Source organism: Mustela nigripes, chromosome 6 (assembly GCF_022355385.1).
Source record: "Mustela nigripes isolate SB6536 chromosome 6, MUSNIG.SB6536, whole genome shotgun sequence".
NCBI lineage: Eukaryota > Metazoa > Chordata > Mammalia > Carnivora > Mustelidae > Mustela > Mustela nigripes.
The window spans coordinates 95,548,061-95,572,671 of record NC_081562.1 but is presented as its reverse complement, the minus strand read 5'-3'; the positions used below and the strand labels follow the sequence as shown (position 1 = coordinate 95,572,671).

Here is a 24,611-nt window from a genome sequence, read left to right as displayed (position 1 = left end):
GCAAACACAAAATTTTCTTTGAAAATAACTTTTACTGCTATCTTCAGTTCTAATGCTGAATCACCCCTCCTACATGTTTCAGCCTTCAAATTCTGTCTTTTCCACGTATTCCTCCTTCACACCTCAATTGAGGTATCATTTCTTCCACAAACAATATCTGACCCTACAGAACCAGATTAAACACCAGTCCTGTAAGTTCCTCCTATTTTTCGCACATATTGCTGGCCACCCAAAATCTAAGCATCTCTTCCTTTTATTTTTTCTTTCCCTCCCTCCCTTCCTCCCTCCTTCCTTCCTTCCTTCCTCTCAATCTCTTTCTCTCTTTCTTTCTCATTGGTAGTAGGGGCATTATTCTCCATATCATGAATATGGGTACGAGGCAATCGGCAATCGGCCGGCACCAGAAAAGATAGAAATTCCAGTTTCTCACATTCCCAGGCCCTTCCTGCAATCCAGTAGGCCTATGAAGTAGAGTGTCCTAGGTTCTCAGGACCAGAGGCAACCTCCTACCCCTCAGATGGCCGTGACAAAAAATGGGGAGCTGACAAAAACACTCGCTGGAGCCTGCAGATGTCACTGCAATATAGTGTAGCAACCTGTTACTGCAGAGACATGGAGGGAGTATCACCAGACTTCAGGTAGAATCCACTCTAACTTACTGGGTTTTTTTTTTTTTTTTCCTTCAGTGTTTGTAACCTCAAACCTGTATTTTTACCTTTCTTTCCCTTTTTAGGTTATTCAGTACTCTTTCTGATAAATTCATTCCACGATTAAAAGTGCCGAAATGAGTGTCCAATGCTTGCAACTAAGAAATCTGACCCATACAATAATTTAGTTGAGTATATTTTTGCCTACAGCCCTATCAAGACTGTAAAAATCCCTCATTACAAGGGCTTGGAGTATAATACCATGGTTACACAGTTCCAGAAATCTAGCAGGAACAAAGTAAAACTTGAGAAAATATGAACAAAGTCATTCCTTATATACAACACCTTTAAATCTACTACCTCCTACTAGATAGTCCTTTTTCTAGAGAGGTCCAAGATGTGGATGTTGTTCTAGTTGTACACCTTGCCTTTACCCACATCATATCACCAAGACTTTTCCATACACCATACTAAAATAAGTATTTATTTCCTTCCCTTCCTTTGTACCCTACAATCACTGCTCATTTTAATCCATCATTTCTCCATGACGTATTGCTATAACTCTACTCATGAGCATATCTTCAGTATAATCACTTCAGTCCCTCATTTACATGGAACTAAGTTAAAACTGAATTTTAATCATATCATTTTATCTTGCTTAAGCAGGAAAGTATTCAGTGAGTTCTCACTGGTTTAGGATAAAGTCTAAACTTTTTAAAGCAACATTCTATCTTTATATTTTCTGGCTCTTTCCTACATTCCCAATTTCACCTTCTGTCCCACTCACAGACCAACAAGAGCTCTGTATTACAATGGCCTTTGCTATCGACTTCCACCTTCCTATACATACTATTCTCTTTCATATCTCAATGGCTTTTAACAGCAATTTTCCACCATGTTAAATACTTTCCTCCATGTTCATCTTAGAAATGTAATTCAGTTATCAAACTCATTACTCACTCTCTCTGAAACGTCATATTCAGTACTACTAGGCAGTTTGTCATTTATTGTCATGCTTCCTCTTTATTGTAAGTGTAATGTGATTTTTAACTGATGGCATTAGTCAAGTGACAGGTACATAGTTGGTGCTCAATAAACATTACAGTAAATGACTAAAGAGAAAATGGATCAATACATTTTTGTGAGTGATAATTGATTGCAATTCTATGTATATGTATAAAACTTCTTGAAACTTTAAAATCTTCTCAATTCATGAGCACATACAGTTCCAGTTTTAGGGCTGAGAATAATCATACCACTGGTGTAGTTAACATGTAGTTAGCTACATGTAGAGTGTAGTTAACATTCTATGTTCAAATGAAGATTACCCCAAGTATTATGTTATTGGAGGGAACATTTTACCCAGACATGGAAAGAAGAATGGATATATCCTACAAAGTCTGAGAGATGGAGAACTTAGAAATCCTCAAATCCAAACACTTCTTTCTAATATGAGAATGCATAAAACTATTCTAGATCATTCTTATCTGAATTAAATTTGAGTTCATTCATATTAAAAGACTGAACTTAACCCATCCAGCCAAATACAACCACCTGTACATTGATTTCAAGTGTTTCTTATGAAAATTCCCCATTCTTATGAGCAACAGTATCTGTAGGAGAAATTAAAGGAGGCCTGTACACCTCCACATTTTTCCCTTAACACTGTCCTTCTCCCAGATGCAAAAGCACCCAGTGATAAATAAGCTGAAGGAAACTACATGCTCCCAGTGGGGAACCGGCACCATTGTCTCTATCCCTCACTTTCACCCCTAGCGCTACAATGCCACCTTGTAAACAGGGAGAAGTGCCTCACTGACCATTTCTGAGAAGGTTATAATAGTAAATTATGAATCATCTTTTTCTGAATAGACCGTCAGAACTAATTCCATGTCTTACGTATTTTTATCTCATTCACAACCAGAAAACCAAGTCTCCCTGATATTCCATCACTTTTATTCTTTTCAGCCTCTGCATGCAGGCATTCTGCCTAGTCTCAGAGTCGTAGTAGATCCCACAAATCATTTCCAAGATGCCCCCTGTAACTCACACACTATCAATCAGCAGCAAAACCATCGAAGCCCTTAGGCTCTTTTCCGAATACTTCCTTCACTTCCTCATTTTTACAGACATTGTGGCCACTCTTCGATGACACTGCATGTCTCGCAAACCCCTCAGTAGTGCCCCCCCACCTCTCATGTCCCAATTACTTTACATCACATGCCTTCATATTTTATTGTCTTCTTTCTATTTTTTCCTTGCTTTGGTTATCTATACATCCTGATGGGGCATATTTATAAGTGTTTTAAAATACTTGTCTACTACGTCCACAATTTTTCTTCCGGTTATGCATTATAATTTCCTACGTTATGTTCAGAATCATAACACGACAAACTTGAGAGGGAACCAAATAATATCTAATTCAGCATTTCCACTTTAGTAAGTTAGGAAGGTATGGCCTAGATAAGGCAATTTTTCTTTACAAACATAAAAAACTAATTAATAGTGTAGCATGTACTATAACTGGTTTTTCCTGTCACGACTTCAAAGCCCTTTCTGCAACTTCAGGACACCTCTTCTATTGGAAGGTTAGCATGTAATGTATGCAGACTGTCTCAAGACAGCACTTCCTCCACCCCCCTGTATGGATTTAAAAGAAACTTTAAGTAGCCTTTACTTAAATTATCATCTAACTTCCTATAAAGTCATTCCACCCAAACACTGAATTTAATAATTCATATTAAAAAGAGTATGTTTATCTAATTGCTTTCCATTTCCTTTTATATTTTATAGTTCACACATTATTGAATTTAAGATCTTGCATAAAAATATGATTGTTTATTTTTCAAAGTCATTAATACCTAGGTCATTGTAGAAATACCATGTCAAATTTTGATTTTTACTAGTATTGTAGATTCCCATAAAAACAACCTTTTATCTCCTCCAAAGGTGGGGGCAGGGGGGGTAGAGAGAAAAAAAAGAAAAAGGAGAGAGATGTTAAAAACAAAGAAAACATACAAAAGCAAAAATCTAACAGCTGATTATAAATATACTTTCCTATGCTTGCTGTGCTGTCTTGGTTTGAGTTGTATAATAATCCCTGTACAGAGACCGGAGGAAATGAGAGAATAATGCACTAAAGATTAAGACTCGCAGCATAGTAATTCATCACAATTATATTTCTCTGGGCTATACCAGCTTTGACACAACATTACTACCATGTGGTTCTGCCCCCATGAGCTTTTTGTTGGAATCACAGTTCATTTTCTGGTTCAAAGAGCCTAGCAAAGGGACGCCTGGGTGGCTCAGTTGGTTAAGCGGCTGCCTTAGGCTCAGGTCATGATCCCAGCGTCCTGGGATTGAGTCCCACATCGGGCTCCTTGCTCAGCAGGGAGCCTGCTTCTCCCTCTGCCTCTGCCTGCCATTCTGTCTGCCTATGCTCACTCTCTCTCTGATAAATAAATAAATAAATCTTTAAAAAAAAAAAAAAAAAAAAAAGGACCCTAGAAAATTGAGACTACCCAGAACTACCTTCTTTCTGTTTGTCAGATATCTGGCATTCGGATTACTGGGGTGACTAATGTATAGTTAACTGCCCTGTGAACTACTCCAGGCAATCCTAGAGTGTTGCTCCCTCTATAGCTATTCCTGCCTTTCGGGTAAAGCTTTCCCACTCAAAAGCTTTATCATCCATGCGTGGTGTGATGTAAGAGAAGCTAGCAAAGCCTGTGTCCCAGATAACAACGCTGCCAACAGTGCTATTGTTTTGACAAAATGTCCTCTGTATTCTTGCTGGAGGAATAAAATTCACCTGTTTTGAATCTCTTTAACTTAGCCACATATGTAAACTGAAATGACACAAAACCAAAAGACTAAGAAAAGTAAAAGAGTTCTATTTAGGATAGGAAATAATACACATAACTACTCTTCATATTTTCTCTAGGATTATAATCTTAATATCAGAATTTCCTCCCTCAGAATGCATGAGGAGATTTGCTGATGTGATATTCTTTCCTCAATTAGACTAAGACTTAACTTGGTCTTGGATAAGTTAGTGAAGTATTTGGAATTCAGGAAATCATTTTAGAAGGAAATACTCTTCAAGGAATGCAAAACTGACTTTTTACAGTGTTTCTCGCCATTGCGTTCTAGCCATGACAGCAAAAAAAAAAAGCTTTATTTTTATGAAGCATATAATGTCAGAAGAAGAAGAATGAATTAGGAATGACAATTACAGTATCTAATTGCCTTCTTTCCTTCTATGGCCCATTCAGGGAAGGAAGAAAGTTATTATGTGCCTCAATTGCTCTGTTTTTCCTTTTGGTAAAAAAAACTGTAATGTTAAGTAATAAAGACAATGTTTTATCTAGGTTCTTTGGTATTAGCTAGATGTCTACTATTTACATTTTTATAATAATACATTTTATCACAGAATACTTCTTATTCTATGCAAGTGTATAATACCATCAGCAATATTAGGGAAAGCCTTCCCCATACCAAGATAATGCAGTTTGCATAACACAATGGAACTTAAAGAATGCTTTGAAAAGTCTCACATCAACATCTCTTACGCATGTGCAGCTGTTCATTCTGATCACTCTGTACCATCCCAGTGACTTTCCAGAACAGGTGTTCAACATGATTTTATTGGACTTTTCTTCAGTGAAACCCATCCCACATACACTCATGTCCTTCCTGCTGCTTTGCTGCTAGGCAGTTGTCTTCCCTCCCAAACTCTGCCCGTCTCTTATCGGCTTTTTCTGTTTCCCACGGAATTATGAGTGTCAGTTCTTAGAGGGTAGGAGGTACAATTCTCCTTCCCTATTCACTTATTTCTCTTCAGCAAAAAAACCAAACACTCCTGGGCTTCCATTCATTTCCATGAGTCTGAAACCCCCTGCAGCAAAATCTGAGAGACATGTATCTTCGTAACCATAGGGCATCATGCCTCAGAAACTAATTATTACACCTAAACTCCACTTCTAGTGTTTTGAGTCTCTCTTTTTTCCTACACCAGAATAGAAGTATGATTTAGTAACAGGGAGTTCAGAGTTATGAATATATCTGAGCATTATATCCTGTAATGCTTGTCATTTTTCATTATTTTAATATCCATTTAATGGGTTTAATTATTTAATTGAATTGAATTGTTTAATGGTTCAATATGTCTATTTTTAGACCCTATAACTTGGGCTCTAGTATCTGCATAGCCAAAATTAAATTTTAACTCATATTAGCTTTTGTCTTTTTCTTATGTGTGCTCTTATTCTTATATAGTAAATCATATAAAAATTTATAAAATGCAGACTCTTGGTGGAAAAAAAAACAAAAACTTTGTTTAGTCATTATCATGTAGCCATTTGATAATAGAGAGCATTCTTTTATGTTCCTAATTCATTAAAGAGTAGATAGAACTCTCCAGATACTCTCCAGGGGAGAGAACCTAGGTTCCTAGTTGCATAATCTCATTAATTGGGTGTTCCTAGTGGTGAAATCAAAGATCTCTCACTTGGTATGAGCATAGAAGATAAAAGTTCCTTTATCTTTTCAGATTTGGAGTAAGATTTTATAAAAGAGATGATATTTGAGCTGGATTTAAATTCCAAATAATATGAAAAGGGAACTTCTATGAACAGATATACAATGTTTACAATATTTTGGGAGAAATCATTTAGTGGTACTCTGTGGGAGTTTATGTGATCAGAAGATAAGACTAAAAAAATATTTTGGTCCCAGATATTGAAGAACTGTAAAGACTATAAAGGAATTTTAAAACAGTAGAGTGATAATAGATCTATATTTCACAAACATTTTTTCTTTTTTCTTTTTTTGCTATATAGAAGAAAGAATGAGGAAGGGAGACACAAAACTTAGGGAAATCATTTAAGGGGGTATTGCATTATAAGGGTACAAAAAGACAGAAAACAATAACTGCAGAGGTAATTAAGAAAGACAGACAATTCAGGAAAATGTGTTTCTTATAATTGATAGGTTTCCAAGATTTGTTAATTAATTAAAAACAGAGACTAATGGAAATGAGACAGAGAAATCTTCTAATGTATATTTTTTAAAGATAGTGATATCATTAATGAAGATAATAACAGAAATAGGAGTACTAGTAGTGGAAACAGTAATGAAATACTATATCACAAAGACTAAACTAAATAATGTCACCACCATTTATTAAGTGATACTGATTATGTTATATAATTTTGATGAAATTTAATTTCTTTATCTGCAGTCAGGATAAGCCTACCTAGCATTCAATTCAAATGAAATAAAATATCTCCATGTTAGAAATTGGGAAATAAGTTCAGACAAATACAGAGTTCAAGTAAATACAGTACAAGTTCAAGTAAATATAGAGTCAGGGTACCACTTCCAATTTATCTTATCTACAAGTAAAAGAGAAGGGCAGTGAGTAGGGAGGAATCACAGATACAGATAAATAGAACAATAACCTGGTGATGAGGATGGTGGCCTCAATAAAAACACAATGACGATGACAATAAAAAAAACTTTTTGAGTGCTGCCTATGAGTAAGACATTGTTCTAGTATTTTATGTGTATTAATCCCTTTATGACCATTAAGAAGGCTGGAAGTTAAACACTGTTATTATCATCCCCGATACAGAAAGATTTGAATGGTAGCCCTGAAACAGATGTGGCAATGTCCTAATCTCAGGGAACTTCAATGTTATTTTATTGTAAAGGAATATTTTCAGATGTAGGTAAGTTAAATATCTTGAGATGAGATCATCCTGAATTACAGAGGTTATCCCTTCCTGTGCGCTTATGAGAGAGAGCAGAAGAGAAGGCCACAGGAAGACAGAGACAGAGATTCAAATGACGTAGTCACAGGGATAGTAACAGGCACTGGAAGCTGGAAGAGGAAAGAAGGATACCTTCCCTCCTAGAGAGACTCCAGAGGTAGTAAAGCCCTGAACTTGATTTCAGATTTCTGGACCCAGAGCTATGACAGAATAAGCTCTGTTGTTTCAAGCCACCCAGTTAGTGGTAATTTGTTACACTTCCTTGGAAGCTAATGTATCAATTATCAATTTATTGCTCCAATCTTTCTTATCTGCTCTGTGAAAATTGAGATGGGCCCTTTAAATATTTCTCCTTCAAACCATATTGTTCTTAGATAGTAGATGGCACTGGAAGGACACTACAAGAAGGGACTTCTCTTCCTGGTTCTGTTGTTTTTTTTCTTTTTATATTTTATCTTATTTTCTTCCCCTTCTCCTTGCTTTAAACCACATGCCTTCCAGGGGTTTTGGTGAACCTTGAGTGGAGCCATCCCATACTGAATTACAGCTGCACCTCCATGGAAGGAGTCCCAGTGAGACTCAAAGATACCTTGTAGGGTATTTCACTAGCATCCTAGAAGAGTTACTTCCCATTTGCTGGATTCTAGTGCAGTTCTCCACACCTTAGCTTCTGCCCAGAGAATGTGGATCAATTCTGGTGTGGGACTACCAAGAGGACTTCTTCACAGCCCATCTGACTATAACTATACCTTTTCTAATAAGATCTGAATCACAAATTCTGGGAAAGGAGACCCCTTCCAAGTGTATGCATTCCTTAGGTACTCTCCGCATCCCTAGGGTATTCTTTAGGGCTCTCTTTCTCCTTTATAGGTAATCTCCCTGTTATAGGTCATAACTCTTTATATTAAAGGTCCCCATTTCAAATTAGCATTTGGTTCCTGTTTCCTGATTGGACTCTAACTGATATACCCATTTTATATATGAAGAAATTGTGGCACAGGAATGTTAACTGACTTGCCTAAATCCACACTACTAGTAATTGGCACAATCATTATTTAAACTGAAACAGCCTGGTTCCACATCTGTAGCCACTGTTTGTAAAAAACTAAAAGGAGTAAACCAAATATATGGCATACTAAATTAGAGACATCCATAAGGTATCCAGATGAAAGGAAAAAAACTCTACTTTTCTTTCTCTTTATTCTATCACTTTACTCTCAATACTTCACTTCTCTGGTCACTAAATGAAAGGAAAACACCTGTTTCCTTAACTCACTACTCACAGAATACTTCTCACACCAGATAATGGGTGTTTTTGTCTTCCCCCCACACACGCACACACCACACAATTCTGCAATTATCTGTGGACATCAACTAGGTGTCCTATAACTCAATTACAAGCCATCTACCTGGAGTTAGCATCAGATCTCATAGGTTAAGACTCATCCTCCTGCCATCTCAAATGCCAGTCAGGAGGCCAAGTTATTATTTGTGATCCTGACTGATTAAGTGTAAATGAGAAGTTTCCTTTTCAGCCCAGATGACTTGGTAGATCAGCTTACAGAACTCGGGCAAATAGTTTACTAACTAGATCTTCAGTTTATTGACAACCACATGGAAGAGATCCGCATAGCCAGGTATGTGAAGGATGCAAACAGAGTTTCCATCTCCTTTCCTGGCTCATCACCCTCCAGCACTTCTATGTGTTTACCAACCCAGAAGCTCTCCAAACCTCATATTTTAGGGATCTTTGCAGAGGCCTCATTACTTAGGCAAGGTTGATTAAATCATCAACCATTGGTGATTGAGTTCAATCTCTCAACCTAACCCCTTCCCCAAGGTCAGGGTGGTACTGAACGTTTCAATTCTCTAATCACATGCTTAATTCCCCTGGCAATCAGCCCACATCCTGTGGTGGTCTAAAGGCTTTCCAAAAATCATCTCATTAACATAAACTCAGGTGTGATTAAAAGGGGCTTTTTATATATAGCAAGAGACATTCTTTTCAACTTTATGGCTTTGAAGCTATTTCAGGAACCAAGGGCAAAAGACCAATATTATGGAAAAAAGATGCTCCTTAATAAATTATGGATATTAGAAGCTGTGCACCAGGAAAAGCAATGAAGACCAAATACGTATTCCTTATTACAAATCACAATATCACTCTAGATCATATTTATAACATCATTTGACAATTATACTATACAAATGAAGAGAGATAGAGAGGAAGAGTCATGGATCTAGATAATATAAACAAGTGCATGTATCATTCCAAAAAAGGTTTGTGTGTTTTTAAACTTTCTAATTAGTGTCCAACTTTAAAAATTAGGATAATTCACATAATGGTGTAGTTTTTTAGCCTCTCTGAAAAAAGTTAGAACATCACAACTTCAAAACAGTAAAAATTTTTAACATTAATTATCCTATATCATACTGTTACTTGTAGGCAATTTCTTTGCATATTTATTATCTATCTTGGTTTATTAAAATAAAAAATTCTGTGAGAATATAGCTGATCTCTTCCTATTGTTCTTCATTATCAAGAGCTATTCTGGATATATATTTCCTCAATAACTTGTTTTGCTTTAATTTAAAAAAAGTAGAGGCAGAAGCCACTTTGTCATGAGCTAAAAGCAAGACAGTGAAGATATTGAGTATATTACTAAAAATACCCCCCAAAAAGCTTTTTACTTAAAAGAAAAAATAACTAAAAATTGTATTGTATATTTATACCTTTATGGAATCTAATATACAAAATATTTTAGTATCTTTTTGAAGTTAGTAATACACATTAACAAGTCCATACTTGTTAAAGGTATGGTAAGGAAAGGTAAGTAGTGAACATACTAATTCTTGAATTTCAGTAGATGTTTTGAAAGACTATCTGAGACAAAGTAAATAGCAGATTCTGGTCATGATTATTGATATATTAGCAAAAATCTATGAAAAAAATACATATCATCTAAACAGAGACTCCATTTTTGGTTGATGTTCTACTGAAACTGAATTATACACAGCCACACCATCCACCCACATACAAACCACCAAAAATACATATTCTACAGTCGTTACACTTATATCCAGGTTATAAATTGAATTTCAGGTATTAAAAGAAAGAAAAAAATCAAATATTCCTTAGTACGAAAATAACATTAAAATTTTCAATGGTTTTATTCTTGGAAAATGCTATAATGACCAATATTTAATAATTTTCTAAACCTGTAAAATATATCAGTCTACTTCCAACTCTCATTTTAATAATCTTTTCACACTGTGGATTATCTCACCCCTCTTAATCTTACCATTCCTCTTCATTTTTGCCCTATTCCAAAATATTGGAACTCAATGCTTTCAAAGATAAGATCTTCAAAATAGCAGTTTATGTCATATGCTTATTCTATAAAGTGCTTTTGCATATCAAATAATGCTCTCATTTATATAGTAACATAAAAATATACTAGTAAAAAAACATAAGAAATATAACTTGTGAAAGTGAACAAAGGAAACCTTATTTAAAATGGAGTCCATCTGAAGGGGCAGGGGGTGGGATGTTGGGGGAGACAGGTGGTGGATATTATGGAGGGCACACATTGCATGGAGCACTGGGTTTTGTGCAAAAACAATGAATTCTGTTATGCTGAAAAGAAATTTAAAAAAAAAAAAAGAAAAGAAATAATAATTAAAAATAAATAAATAAATAAATAAAATGGAGTCCAGGAGTCAGAAGGGAAGTGCTCACACTGTACCACTCCTTGCCCCTCTGCAGATGCACAGGGAGAGAAGTACTTTGCATTCCCACCTGGAAGAGATTACTTTACTACCAGCAGAAGGAAGGGAGATTTTCTTGTTGCCTAGCAAGAGCCCAGCCAATGAGAGATTGTCACAACTCAGTCAATGAAAAGCCACTGCCCTTTGAACTTACACTTTCTCCAGTGGACTTTTTGTTTATAACAGCCCCTTTCTTCTATAAAAGAGTGGTCCTGTCCTCTGTTCTCTAGACTGGCTTATGGCTTTTTGCTATGGCTGGTCTCAAGTTGTAATTCCTCTGCTATTCCTAAATAAACCCATTTTCTTGGTAAAGTAACTGGCTTTTTTATTTTCAAGGTCAACAAACCTTATTTATGTAATAATTAACTATGAATTTTGCCCTTGTTAATTGATATTCCTTATTTCTCTATCCTAATAGATGAATCCATAAATACAAAAATTAAATCCATGATCCTCATTTATGCTAAAGAGATTATTGTCACTCTTCAGTTAAAATTACTTCCTGGATAGGGGCACCTGAGTGGCTGAGTGGGTTAAAGCCTCTGCCTTCGACTCAGGTCATGATCCCAGGGTCCTGGAATCGAGCCCCTCACTGGGCTCCTATCTCTCTGCCTGCCTCCCTGCCTACTTGTGATCTCTGTCCGTCAAATAAATAAATAAAAATCTTAAAAAAAAATATTTCCTGGGCAAGTGAAATCCATTCTTTTTTCATTTTTTAAAAAATATTTTATTTATTTATTTGACAGAGAGAGAGAGACACAACGAGAAAGGGAATACAAGCAGGGGGAGTGGAGGAGGCTTCCCGCAGAGCAGGGAGTCTGATGTAAGGCTTGATCCCTGCACCCTGGGATCAGGACCTGAGCCTAAGGCAGACGCTTAAGGTCTGAGCCACTCAGGCACCCCCTATTTTCTTTTTTAATGTTTAAAATTAGTTATTTGTTTTAACAACTCAAAATTTTTTTTTAAAGATTTTATTTATTTATTTGACAGAGAGAAATCACAAGTAGGCAGAGAGCCAGGCAGAGAGAGAGAGAGAGGAGGAAGCAGGCTCCCTGCCGAGCAGAGAGCCCGATGCGGGACTCGATCCCAGGACCCTGAGATCATGACCCGAGCCGAAGGCAGCGGCTTAACCCACTTAGCGACCCAGGCGCCCCTAACAACTCAAATTTTTAATGTAACCTCCTATGTTTCTTTTTATCTGTACTGTCCTGTCCATATCAATTTCTAATAGCTCATTTATTTTATAACCTTCATCTTAATCTACCTTAGATTTCTGGCCTACATTTACCTCTTTAAAATCTAGATTTATCTAACATCTACTTGTTTGGGGACAAATATCTTCTATGTAGTAACTATCTCAACTTTTCCTTCTAATTCACTTTTTTTTAATATGCTCTGTCAAGGTTATGTTTCCCTATGTTTATAGGGATGGGGACATGGTTGTGATTAACAAATGCAACAGTCAGTAACCACATATAGTTGATCAACTTAGGAATTCATTTTGAATATCTTCCATATGTCTTAATAATGGAATTTATTAATTCAATAACAGAATCATTCTTTCAGCCTAAATCTACCATAACCATAAAGATGCTAGGAATGCTTTTAGTTCTTAGTCTCTTTTCTAATAGTAAAGACAGATTTAGAAATTCTCAGTCTCTTTCATGTCATGTAATTGAATTTATAAAAGTATAGACTATTGATAGTATAACCAGATATATAGGAATGTCTAGTATATAACTGAATGTGTATAAATGAGTATAGCACATAGTTAAATGCATGTCAATGTATATAGCATAGGATAAGATGGAAATAATTGCAGAATTAGAATCTGTCTAGAGTGTTTACTTTAGCCCAGTCTTATTTTAAGTTCTTTATATATATTTGGAAACTTAATGCTAATAAAAACTCTATAAGGCAGGTATTCTTATTATCATACTTTGATAAAAATTGGGGAAATTTTAAGAATAGGGAGATTAAGTAAATTGGCCAAGGTCTCTCAGTAAATAAATTATGGTGCTAAGATTCAACTTCAGGAAAATTTGACTCCAGCATTTCCCTCTTGAACAGTATATTATACCATGACATAATTCAGAAAATATAATTTGATTTCACTGATCTATGGAGGAAACATCTTAGGTATAAATAACAACTATAAACAAGTATAAAATTTACATAAAGTTTCAGGTTCATCATAACTAATGAATTTCAACTTAGAATGAATAAAGAGTTTTGAATAAAGTTGAAGTTACAATGATATCAGTGAAATAATTCATATTGTATTAGTATGCATATTTAGGTATATATTTATAATGTATTATATTCATTTTTACTAAATCTCTCAGAAAAGATAAAAGTTTACTGCCATGTAGAGACTACTGAATATAATTTCAAATTTTGAGGAAATTTTCCCCACTTTTAGTCATGGGAAGAGCCACTGCAGAGTTTTCATGCACCTTTTTTGTGTTCTTACAGAAAGATGAATGAGACACAAGTCAATGTTACTCTCGTTCATAGCTGAAAGGCTGATAACCAGTTGGCCTATTTGCTCTATCATCATAAAGCAGAGATGAGAATTGTGATAGAATACACATCTTGAAGACAACATTGTAGAATATAAAACAAGGTAATACTCAGTCTACTTCTACTCATTGTAAATATATCTTATTCCCTTACATTAGATTCTGTCGTAAAGTATAGTATGACTGTAATTTAGACTGTGTGTAAGGTTATAGGAAATAAACGGGTAGAAGAGTGCTTAGTCAACCTTCATTCTTCAGTTTTACTCCTTTGTTCTCTGTTCTCCATAGGAAACAGATTCTAAATATATTTCATTGACTCTCATTTCCTAGCCTTGATTTAGAATACAACTGATAGCTTCATAATACTTTTTATCTGTAACATCAACCGTGATGTCACAGACACTTAAAGATCACTTTAAATCATTTACGAAATCAGGGTGCCTTTTCTGTAGTTATGTAAGAGCACAGACAAAAAAATAAAAAAAAGGACAGGCAGATGAATATATATTATTTTCCATTGCAGACCTCTCTCACATCCTGCCGTCTTCATTTTCATTACAATAATTGTGCCATTTTGCTATCTCTTTCATAAATCTGTAGTAGTAATGGGTATTTTTAAGAAATATGCAATATAATGAAAGTTAGAAGTCATTATACACTGATAAAACTATATTTTTTCCTAACATAAAAGAATGGTGATGTGCTATAAAGCAAATATTTACTCAATCTTTAAGAGAAGCTGTGCTTTCAACTTGCCCTGATTCATTATTTAAAAGCAAGGTAACAATCTCCTTGAGCTTGATGGAAAGAAGCCTTTGCCTACTTTGGAGATTCTCACTGTATTTAGGATTTGTATTTTTCCTCATCATCGCCTTGCCTATTTGAACAGTATTTATAAATATAACATGCAGTGCATCTGAGTCAGAATTCCTGTTCTAGCATTTATTAGTCATGGTAATACTGAGAAAATTATTAACCATTCTGAGAATTTATTTCCTCTTCTCTTAATAAGGTTTATACTACCTTTTTCACAGAATTGTTGTGAAGAGAAAGCAAGTTAGAATACTAAAAATATTTGGTAGAGTATTTAGCTCATATAGTACTTATTTTCTATAATAGCAAGTGCTGCTGTATTTGTTTTTGACATAGTATGGTCTCAAATGCCTTTAATGAGTGGGAAGTCCAAAGGAAAAAATAAAATCAAAACAATTCTTAGTTTATTAGAACCACACTTCCTTTGATTTGGTTACCTAAAGACCTGCTCAGAAACTTCCTGAGGGATAAAATAAGAAAGATAATTCCTTTTCCAAACAAGACAATTAGAGGAATCATTTATAAATATAGAGTCATAAATAAGTAAATAGCCAATGATAAAGTTTTAAGTTAACCTAGAAAAGTTTTCCTTACCTTCTAATATGAAAATGAGGGTGTTATTGTTTGCAAAAAAAAAAAAAAAAAAGTGAATATTCTAAAATACATGTCATTCACATAAGTAGTACTATATTTTTTTAATGTTTAGACTTATTATAGAATATTGGAAATATTACAGAGGATTAGGATAAAAGCTGACCTATTGACCTACATAAAATGACTAATGATAGAATTTGCCTTGAGATTCTAAAAATATAATTTCTATTTTGAAATACATTTTAAGTTTGCCATTATGGAACCATATCTTCTTACTTATATATTTATAAAGATGTTTATTAGATGTTATCAAATATTGGGAGACCAAAAAGAAATCAGAATTCAGTATCCTTTCATTTACCTCAAAGGAAGCTACAAACTCAGAGTGAAAATCCATTTAACATAGATATCAATTACCAGAAGGTTAAAAAAAAAAAAAAAAAACATTAATTCTAGAGTGTCTGAAGAACTTGATTTTCAGCAGAATCCATTTACAATCCTCAAAGTGACACTGACTCCATTAGAGGCCAAGTGTAAGTAAACGATCAAGCTTAACAGAAGTGCTTAAAGAGCCATAAGTCAGGAAGAGCTTGAAAGTGAGGGGATTATTAAGGTTAACTGTTGTAAGATAAGGAGGTGAGAAACCTTGACAGAGCAACAAGATAGTTATCACTGCTTTAAGGTAAAAATCATTACCTTAGAAGGGGAATTTAATTTGTTCCTAAATAAAAGAAGATTGATTTTCGTTTTCATTTTGTAGGTTTTATTTTCCTATTGAAATTCCAAGCTGGGGATTGAGGGTGGTCAGAAGGATAGAAATACTGATGCATGGAAAACAGTTTGTAAAGAGAAATTCATAAGTGTGCATTTGTTTTAGTGACCATTAAGATTTGAAAAATACAAGTCCCCAAACAATCAGCAACTTATTTTCATTTAATTTACATCACTATTATGTTTGCAACACTAGAAATTTTCATGAAATGAGGAAAATTAATAGAAGAGAGATAAACCCAGGGAACTGCCAAACTTTTTCATACAAGTTTACCTGAACTCAGTTATTTTACTAATGTAAGTAATTACTGATAATAGCAAAATGATAGTAATAAAATCTTCAGTGTGTTTGTATTTATCTTTAAAAGAAATTGGGAGACAATTTTCAAGGTGGGGATCAGGATTCAGATAGCTCTTTCCTAATTAAGTCGGAACAGTTTTCAATAGCTTTGGTAGAACTGAATCTTCAAAGCAAAATAAAGCTAAATTGACAGAAAAACGCATACATAGAAAAATATAAGTACAGTGGATAAATACCAAGTCAGCAAAATCTGCAATAAAGTTTTTATCTCTCTTTCTCTTGCTTTTAAAGTGACTACTGTAACTTTGGGCAACATTCACTTCAGTTTTTATTTCTTAAGTCCTACAATAAAAAGAATATCCCTTCTGCACCTACTGTGGGATAGATGTTATATTAGGCACTGAAAATACAAATATGAATTAAATATATTTTCTTAAGAAATTCACTGTTGGTGGGTATTATGGAGGGCATGTATTGCGTGGAGCACTGGGTGTGATGCATAAACAATGAATCTTAGAACACTGAAAAAATAAAGTTTTTAAAAAAGTCAACAGAAAAGAAATTCACTGTTTATAAACATGTCAGTTACTGAATGGCTTTCTAAAGAACTGGTGTTATAATAGAAATAGAACACTGAAAAATCCTTTAAATGAAGAAAATTAGTCAATTCCTTCTCTTCATGTCTCCATTTCCATCACCTCTAGCAAAAATTTAATACTAGAGCGGACAGCAAGAAACTAAGCTCAATGGATATTAGTTGCTTTATAAAATTTCTGCAATTGCTTCAAATTGCACAGGTAGAATCAATAAATCTTACAGCTTTCATAAATGAATCATCATGTCATAGTACTGGTATATAAGAGTTCCTCCATTCCAAACATCTATTGTGTAGAATATGTCGTTCTACTCAGCTTCACATCCATTCAAACAATATTACCACACGCTACCAGCTCATCCATTGTTGCAGAAATACTGGTTGTGTAAACCATCAAACACTGTATGGTATCTTCATTTATTTCCTGAAACATCAGAGTTTTTGATTCACTACCAAGAGGAACCTCTTTAGAACACGCCAGTACTCCAGGGTTGTAGCTGAAGCCTGACAGGGTTAAAATTCAGAGATCTGTAGGCTACATAGACTACCACAAAGCCTGTCCTCAGACACCAGTGGACTGGTGGGATGCTAGAATTAATTTTCTTATTAATTTTATAGTCAGTTAAGTACAATGTATCTTACATCTTAAGCAACCTTTGAGCATCCCCCAATCTGACAGCCTTTAGATCATTGTCATATTCCACCTACCTCCTCTCTTCTACACTTAGTCCTATTTTTCCACCCTGTCCTAGAATTCACGCTCTCTGAAATTTTCCCTAAATCCTCTGGTTCTTCATTCTTGTTTTTAGTGAAAAAAATAGCTTCTTGATGAGGAAATGACTTTCCATGAAGTCTTTTCAGGTCCTACATCCAATGAACACTTAATTTGTGACCTAGACTTCTGTACCTTAATGCTTTCTAAGCTTATTCACTTATTCACTTGGGTAGGGAATGGCTAAACGCTGGTTTTTCTGAGACTTAGTCCACTGGGTTAAAAACACCCCCTCCCCATCTTTGTCTTGAACTCTTCGTCACTTCCTCTAATATAATAAATATTTTAGAACTTATGGTCTTTCTTTCCACACTTGACACCTGCCATCCTGACTTAGCAGTTCCTTTACCAATCATCTCCAAATATCTTCTCTTCATATCATTTTGACCAACGGTGTTTCTTCCTTCTCATTCTGGGACTTGAAATAATAACTGAAAATGATTTCAGGCTCCTACTGAGATTATCTAATGCTGTTATTTAGTTATCTAACTGTTATTATCCAATCCTAGTATTCCTCTACGTCCTTCCTACTTACTAGATCCTTCACTTTCTTTCATTTAAAGATCAAATTTCATATCCCAACAGCTTACCCAATAATTTTTCAATATTCTTAACTCACTTTTCCAATATCCTTCTATTCTACCACTTGACAAAAATCATTCATCTGTGAATTTGACAGCATTCTCTTTTCTGCCCCTACTGTAGTAGCCAATCTCAAACTGACCCTGAATGATCTGTAGCTTTTGGCATGAAGCCTCCTTCCACACTGGACTAAGATCAGTCAGTGTGAAAAACAGTATATTGCAAAAGTGGTAGTATGTAACTCCAAGATTAGGTTATAAAGGCACTGTTAACCTCTGATTCTCTCTGGCTCTTTCTCTCATGACTTGCTTTAGGGGAAGCCATGTTGTGAGTAACTATATGGAGACTCTTTTAACAGCCATGTGAGTGAACTTGGAAGTGAATCCTTCAGCCTTCATCATGTCTTTAGGAACTATAGTTTGACTGTAACTTCATGAGACATGTTGAGCAAGAACTGTAGAGCTAACCCACTCACAGATACCTGATCCATTATAATAGCTTGTTATTTGAAGCTACTAAGTATTAGGGTAATTTGTTACATAGCAATAGATAACACAGTTGCTGAGCCCTGCTAGAGAAAAATCAGATAATTATGAAGATGGATTAAGTCGGTTAAGTGTCTCCTTTAACTCAGGTTTTGGTCCTGGGATCTAGCTCCCAGTCTGGCTCCTTGCTCAACAGAGTCTGCTTCTTCTTCTCTCTCTGCCCCTGCCCCACAACTCGTGTGTACATGCCCCCTCTCTCTCCCTTTCTCAGATCAATAAATAAAATCTCTAAAAAATTATGAAGACTGGTGTTAAATTCTTGTGTTCTTAATATCCACTCTGTTTCAGTATTGTTTTCTTAATCCATTCTCTATCTAGTGTCTCCAGTATATTTTCTTAAATTTCTCCACTCTTATCAAATCTCTAAGTTCTACCTCCCTTATTATCTTATAAATACCTTAGACTATTCTATTACCTTACAAATCTCAGTGAGATGTATAAAATATATTAAATATAGATTTTTTCAAGTTTCTGTTATTGAAGATAGAGCTACACATTATAGAGACTAAGCTACATATATGTCTATATCAATCTTTCAACTTTTTCCTTTCTTTTGGTTTCTTCCAGTTAACATTTAATTATGCCCACCTAATACCCCACAGCTTCCTTTAACTCTAATTCTTCATTCAGTTAAAGCTTTAGTTAATAGTTGACCTTTCAAGTCAAATTTCTGGGAAGAACTATTCATACTTTTCTCTCATTATTTCCTCTTCTCACATTATTCCTCACCAATGACAATTTGGTTTCTGTTCCTAGTATCCCATTAAATTTTTTCTCATCACAATCATGAGTTGGTTATTTTTTTAATAGATGATAAGCATATATCCTTTGCAATCTCATTTAACTTGATTTCTTCCACTAATTCCATAATGTCATACTATAGATATATTTTTCCATTTAATTCTCTGAACTTAGATTCTCTATATCCTTTGCTGATCCCTTTCATAAAATAAATACTTGGTAGAAAATTTCCTTTTGTTGGAGTCCTTTTAGGTATGTAATGTAAATATACTTCATTATGTATGCAATTAAAACATAGTTTATAAAGACCCCTTCAGTAGTCCTTGAGCACTTTAGAAATATATATTTCATGGATTATTATTGAAAACTTAAACTAGAAAGTCATTTACCTTAGTTAATATAAGTAAACAAATATTTGGGCATAAAGATTATTTCCAGAAAGTGTTTTGAAGCTAAGACTACTTTGAAAGCAGAGATGACACTCAGTAAAATTATCCATACACTTAAATTTAAAAATCAGCTATGGGAAAAGACAAATAAGAGGAAGTGAACAGAGTGGGTGCATAGAATATGTGAGGAAATAGGATCCTCCCATGAACCATCTATATAGACTGACAGAAAAGTTTCTATCATTGTCTTTTATCCTCATTGTAAGAGACTGAGTCAACAACAACAAAAAAAGACAGAAAAGCTTCTCATGCAACTTTGTCTTAAGAATTAGTTCTATAAGAGGGAAAGTGAGAGGGAGACAGACATTGAGAGAACGAGAAGAAAGGGGAGAAAATGGTGTCCATGGATTATAGAACATACAGCCAAGCTGCAGCCTACCAGGGCTACAGTGCATACACTGTCCATCCCACTCAAGGATATGCACAGACCACCCAGGCATATGGGCAGCAAAGTTATGGAACCTATGGACAGCCCACTGATGTCAGCTATACCCAGGCTCAGACCACTGCTACCTATGGGCAAACGGCCTATGCAATTTCCTATGGACAGCCTCCTGCTGGTTATACTACTCCAACTGCCCCCCAGGCATACAGTCAGCCTGTCCAGGGGTATGGCACTGGTGCTTATGATATCACCACTGCTATGGTCACTACTACCCAGGCCTTCTATGCAGCTCAGTCTACTTATGGTATCAGCCTGCTCACCCAGGCTATGGGCAGCAGCCGGCAGCCACCACACTTGCAAGACCACAGGATGGTAACAAACCTGCTGAGACTAGTCAACCTCAATCTAGGATAGGGGGTTACAACCAGCCCAACCTAGGATATGGACAAAGTAACTACAGTTATCCCCAGGTAGCTGGGAGCTTCTCCATGCAGCTAGTCACAGCACCACCATCTTACCCTCCCACCAGCTACTCCTCTACACAGTCGTCTAGTTATGATCAGAGAAGTTATTCTCAGCAGAACATCTATGGGCAGCCACGCTGCTATGGACAGCAGAGTAGCTATGGTCAACAAAGCAGCTATGGACAGCAACCACCCACTAGTTATCTCCCTCAAAACTGGATCCTACAGGCAGGCACCAATTCAATATAGCCAACAGAGCAGCAGCTACAGGCATCAGAGTCCATTCCAACAGGACCACCCCAGTACCATGGGTGTTTATGGGCAAGGGTCTGGAGGATTTTCTGGACCAGGAGAAAACTGGAGCATGAGTGGCCCTGATAACCGGGGCCAGGAAAGAGGGGGATTTTATCATGGAGGCATGAGCATAGGTGGGCAGGGAGGAGGATGTGGTGGAATGGGTGCTGGAGAGCAAGGTGACTTCAATAAACCTGGTGGAACCTTGGGTGAAGGACCAGATCTTGGTCTAGGCCCACCTGTACATCCAGATGAAGACTCTTGACAACAGTGCAATTTCTGTGCAAGGCTTAAATGACAATGTGGCTCTAGATGATCTGGCCAACATCTTTAAGCAGTGTGGAGTTGTTAAGATGAACAAGAGAATCAGAAAACCTATGATCCACATCTACTTGAACAAGGAAACAGGAAAGCCCAAAGGTGATGCCACAATGTCCCATGAAAACCCACCAACTGCGAAGGCTTCCATGGAGTGGTTTGATGGGAAAGATTTTCAAGGGAGCAAGCTGAAGTTTTCTCTTGCTCGGAAGAAGCCTCCAAGGAACAGTCTGCAGGGTGGCATGCTACCCTGTGAGGGCAGATGAATGCTGCCATCACTTCGTGCAGGTCCAGGGTCCCAGGAGATCCTGGGGGCCCCATGGGTCACATGGGAGACCATGGAGGAGATAGAGGTGGCTTCCCCCCCAAAGGGCCCCAGTGTTCCCAAGGGAACCCATCTGGAGGAGGAAATGTCCAGCACTGAGCTGGAGACTGGCAGTGCCCCAATCCAGGTTGTGGAAATCATTCTGTTCACCTAGAGAACAGAATGCAGCCAGTGAAAGGCCCCAAAGCCTGAAGGCTTCCTTCCACCACCCTTTCCACCTCCGGGCAGTGACTGTGGCAGTGGTGGCCCTGGTGATATATGGGGTGAAAGAAACAGCCTCATGGATCGTTGTGGTCCCAGTGGATGTTCAAAGATGGCCATGGTGGAGCCAGAGGGGGCTTCCATGGTGGCCAGGGCATAGATCTAGGTGGCTTTCATAGAGGAAGATGGCGTGGCCCTGGAGGACCCCCTGGACCTTTGATAAAACAGATGAAAGGAAGAAAAGGTGGGCCCGGAGGACCTGGAAAAATGGATAAAGGTGAGCACCATCAGGAACCCAGAAACTGGCCCTACTAGATGCACAGCCCCCAGAGAGCTGCACTGACTACCAGATTTATTTTTTAAACCAAAAATGTTTTAAATTTATAATTCCATATCTATAATGTTGGCCACAACATTATGATTTTTCCTTGTCTGTACTTTAGTATTTTTCACCATTTCTGAAGAAACATTAAAACAAGTTAAATGGGGGGGGGGAGAATTAGTTCTATAAATATGTTACCCTTTAAACTCCAATTTTTTAAAAAAGAGTGTGTTATCCTGGTATCTTGCCAACATAGTAGTAGTCCCCTCCTGCTAAATACAGAACATCTGATTATATACCCTTTCATTATTTGTTCGAATCTGGAGATTCATAAATTCTCATTTTATGCGGCCTTTAAAGTATTAGTAATTTTTCCATGTCATGCCCTAAGTCAAAAGTAATTATGTAAAAACAATATAATAGTTGTAGTCAGTGTGGTATCTGGGAGATACTGCTGTTCTTTTCTTGCATATAAAAATATATTATGAGGTACTGACAAAGAATGCCCCTTAGGTTGACTAAATGTTAGGCAAGATTCTTTCTGGCTATAGAATCTGACGTCCCTTTATTCAGAGCATTTACTTTAGAAAACTTACAATTTCAAGTTTTTTTGCCCCTTTGAGATGTAAATCTTCTCCCAGCCTCTTGTCAGTTTTATAAGCCAGAAATGTCTTTCTCAAGAGGCTGGGAGCCATCCTTTTAAAATGTAATCACCAGAAAAAACAGTGCCCCTATCTCCCAGTCTCTGTTGGGGGATGAGAACCTAACTTCATTATCCATCAGTTAGAAAACATGGATGGCCTAATCACATTAGCCAGCCATCCCCCTAATGTCCTTCAGTACTTTTCCGCTAGCCTTCCATAACACTAAGAAACTCTCCTGCATTTTGCCTCAGCGGACTTGAGTTCAGCATCTCTCCCCCTGTTGCAGCGGTAATGAATAAAGTCTTCCTTAGACTTTTGGATGCAATTTTTCTTTGGCAGCACCCCTAAGAGTTTGCCACGGTGCTTTGAGGACACCTCAGTGTACCTTGGGAAATCATCATTCTAATCTAATCAGGAATCTAGGAAGTAAGAAGATGGAAGAATAGTAAAACAAACCAAAAAAGGAAGAATACCCTTTATAGAATACCTCCATCCCCATTCCAGTCCCTGTTCTTCGCCCAAATTTTACCTCACCTAACCTCAGTTTTAAAACAAACTGCTATAGAAGAAAGGGAATATAAGTGGGACTTTAGAATTCTACTCAAAATAAAGGACTTTTTTTTCTTCTACCCATTTCTTAAACTGTACTATGCCTCAGGATTCTCTCCTTGGTTCATTTCTCACCCAAGAACATCTCTCTAAACTATTTCATACACTGCCATACCTTCAATTACTATCATTTCAAAAGGGGGAGGATGATGCAGCTTCCACTGGGAAGGGGAAAGCTTGTCTCAAATCCTTAAGGAGCATTTCCAAATTATATGCTCCTTCCCACTGCCCAATATCCAATATATTCCCCTAAAGGGGATTTTTTTTAAGCTTTTACTTATTTATTTGACGGAGAGACACAGTGAGAGAGGGAATATAAGCAGGGGAGTGGGAGAGGAAGAAGAAGGCCTCCTGAGGAGTAGGGAGCCCCATGTGGGGCTCGATCCCAGGGTCCTGGGATCATAACTTGAGCTAAAGGCAGATGCAATATGAGTCACCCAGTTGCCCCATGTAAAGGGGATTTTTGCTTTTTTTTTTTTTTAAAGATTTTATTTATTTATTTCACAGACAGAGATCACAAGTAGGCAGAGAGGCAGGCAGAGAGAGAGAGGAGGAAGCAAGCTCCCCGCTGAGCAGAGAGCCCGATGTGGGGCTCAGTCCCAGGACCCTGAGATCATGACCTGAGCCGAAGGCAGCGGCTTAACCCACTGAGCCACCCAGGCACCCCAGATTCTTGCTTTCTAATTGAGGATCATTTTCATTGTGAGTGAATGTCATGGAGAGGGAAGTTTTAAAAAGAATATTAGTAACTGCTGAATTCTGGTGACCCTCAAATATATTTTTATGCCTAAAACTCTTCCCAAAGTCCAAACATATGTTTCTAATTGTCTGTGGACATTTGATGTATCCTTCAAATTCAACACGTCAAAAGTGAAATTGTTTTCTTACCCAAATATTCTGGATGTTATATCTCTAGAACAATGAACAGAATGGGTCAATTTGATTCTATCCCCTAAAAAAATTGCATATAATTACCTATCTTCATGTGCAGTACTGCTACTCAAGGTCAGGTCACTAGGTTTCTCATTTGGATTTTTATAAATCTGACTATTGTATCAGTATTTATTTTTTAACAAAAGATTTATTTATTAGAGACACAGAGAGAGAGAGCAAGTATGAGCAGGAGGAAGGATAAAGGGAGAGGGAGACAAGAAGTCTCCCCACTGAATGGGGAGC

General features: G+C 36.6%; 1 pseudogene; it reads left to right on the top strand.

The window, feature by feature from the left end:
- Positions 1-20,207: 20,207 nt before the first annotated feature.
- On the top strand, positions 20,208-22,175 carry LOC132020794 (RNA-binding protein EWS-like; annotated as a pseudogene).
- The last annotated feature ends 2,436 nt before the right edge of the window (positions 22,176-24,611 follow it).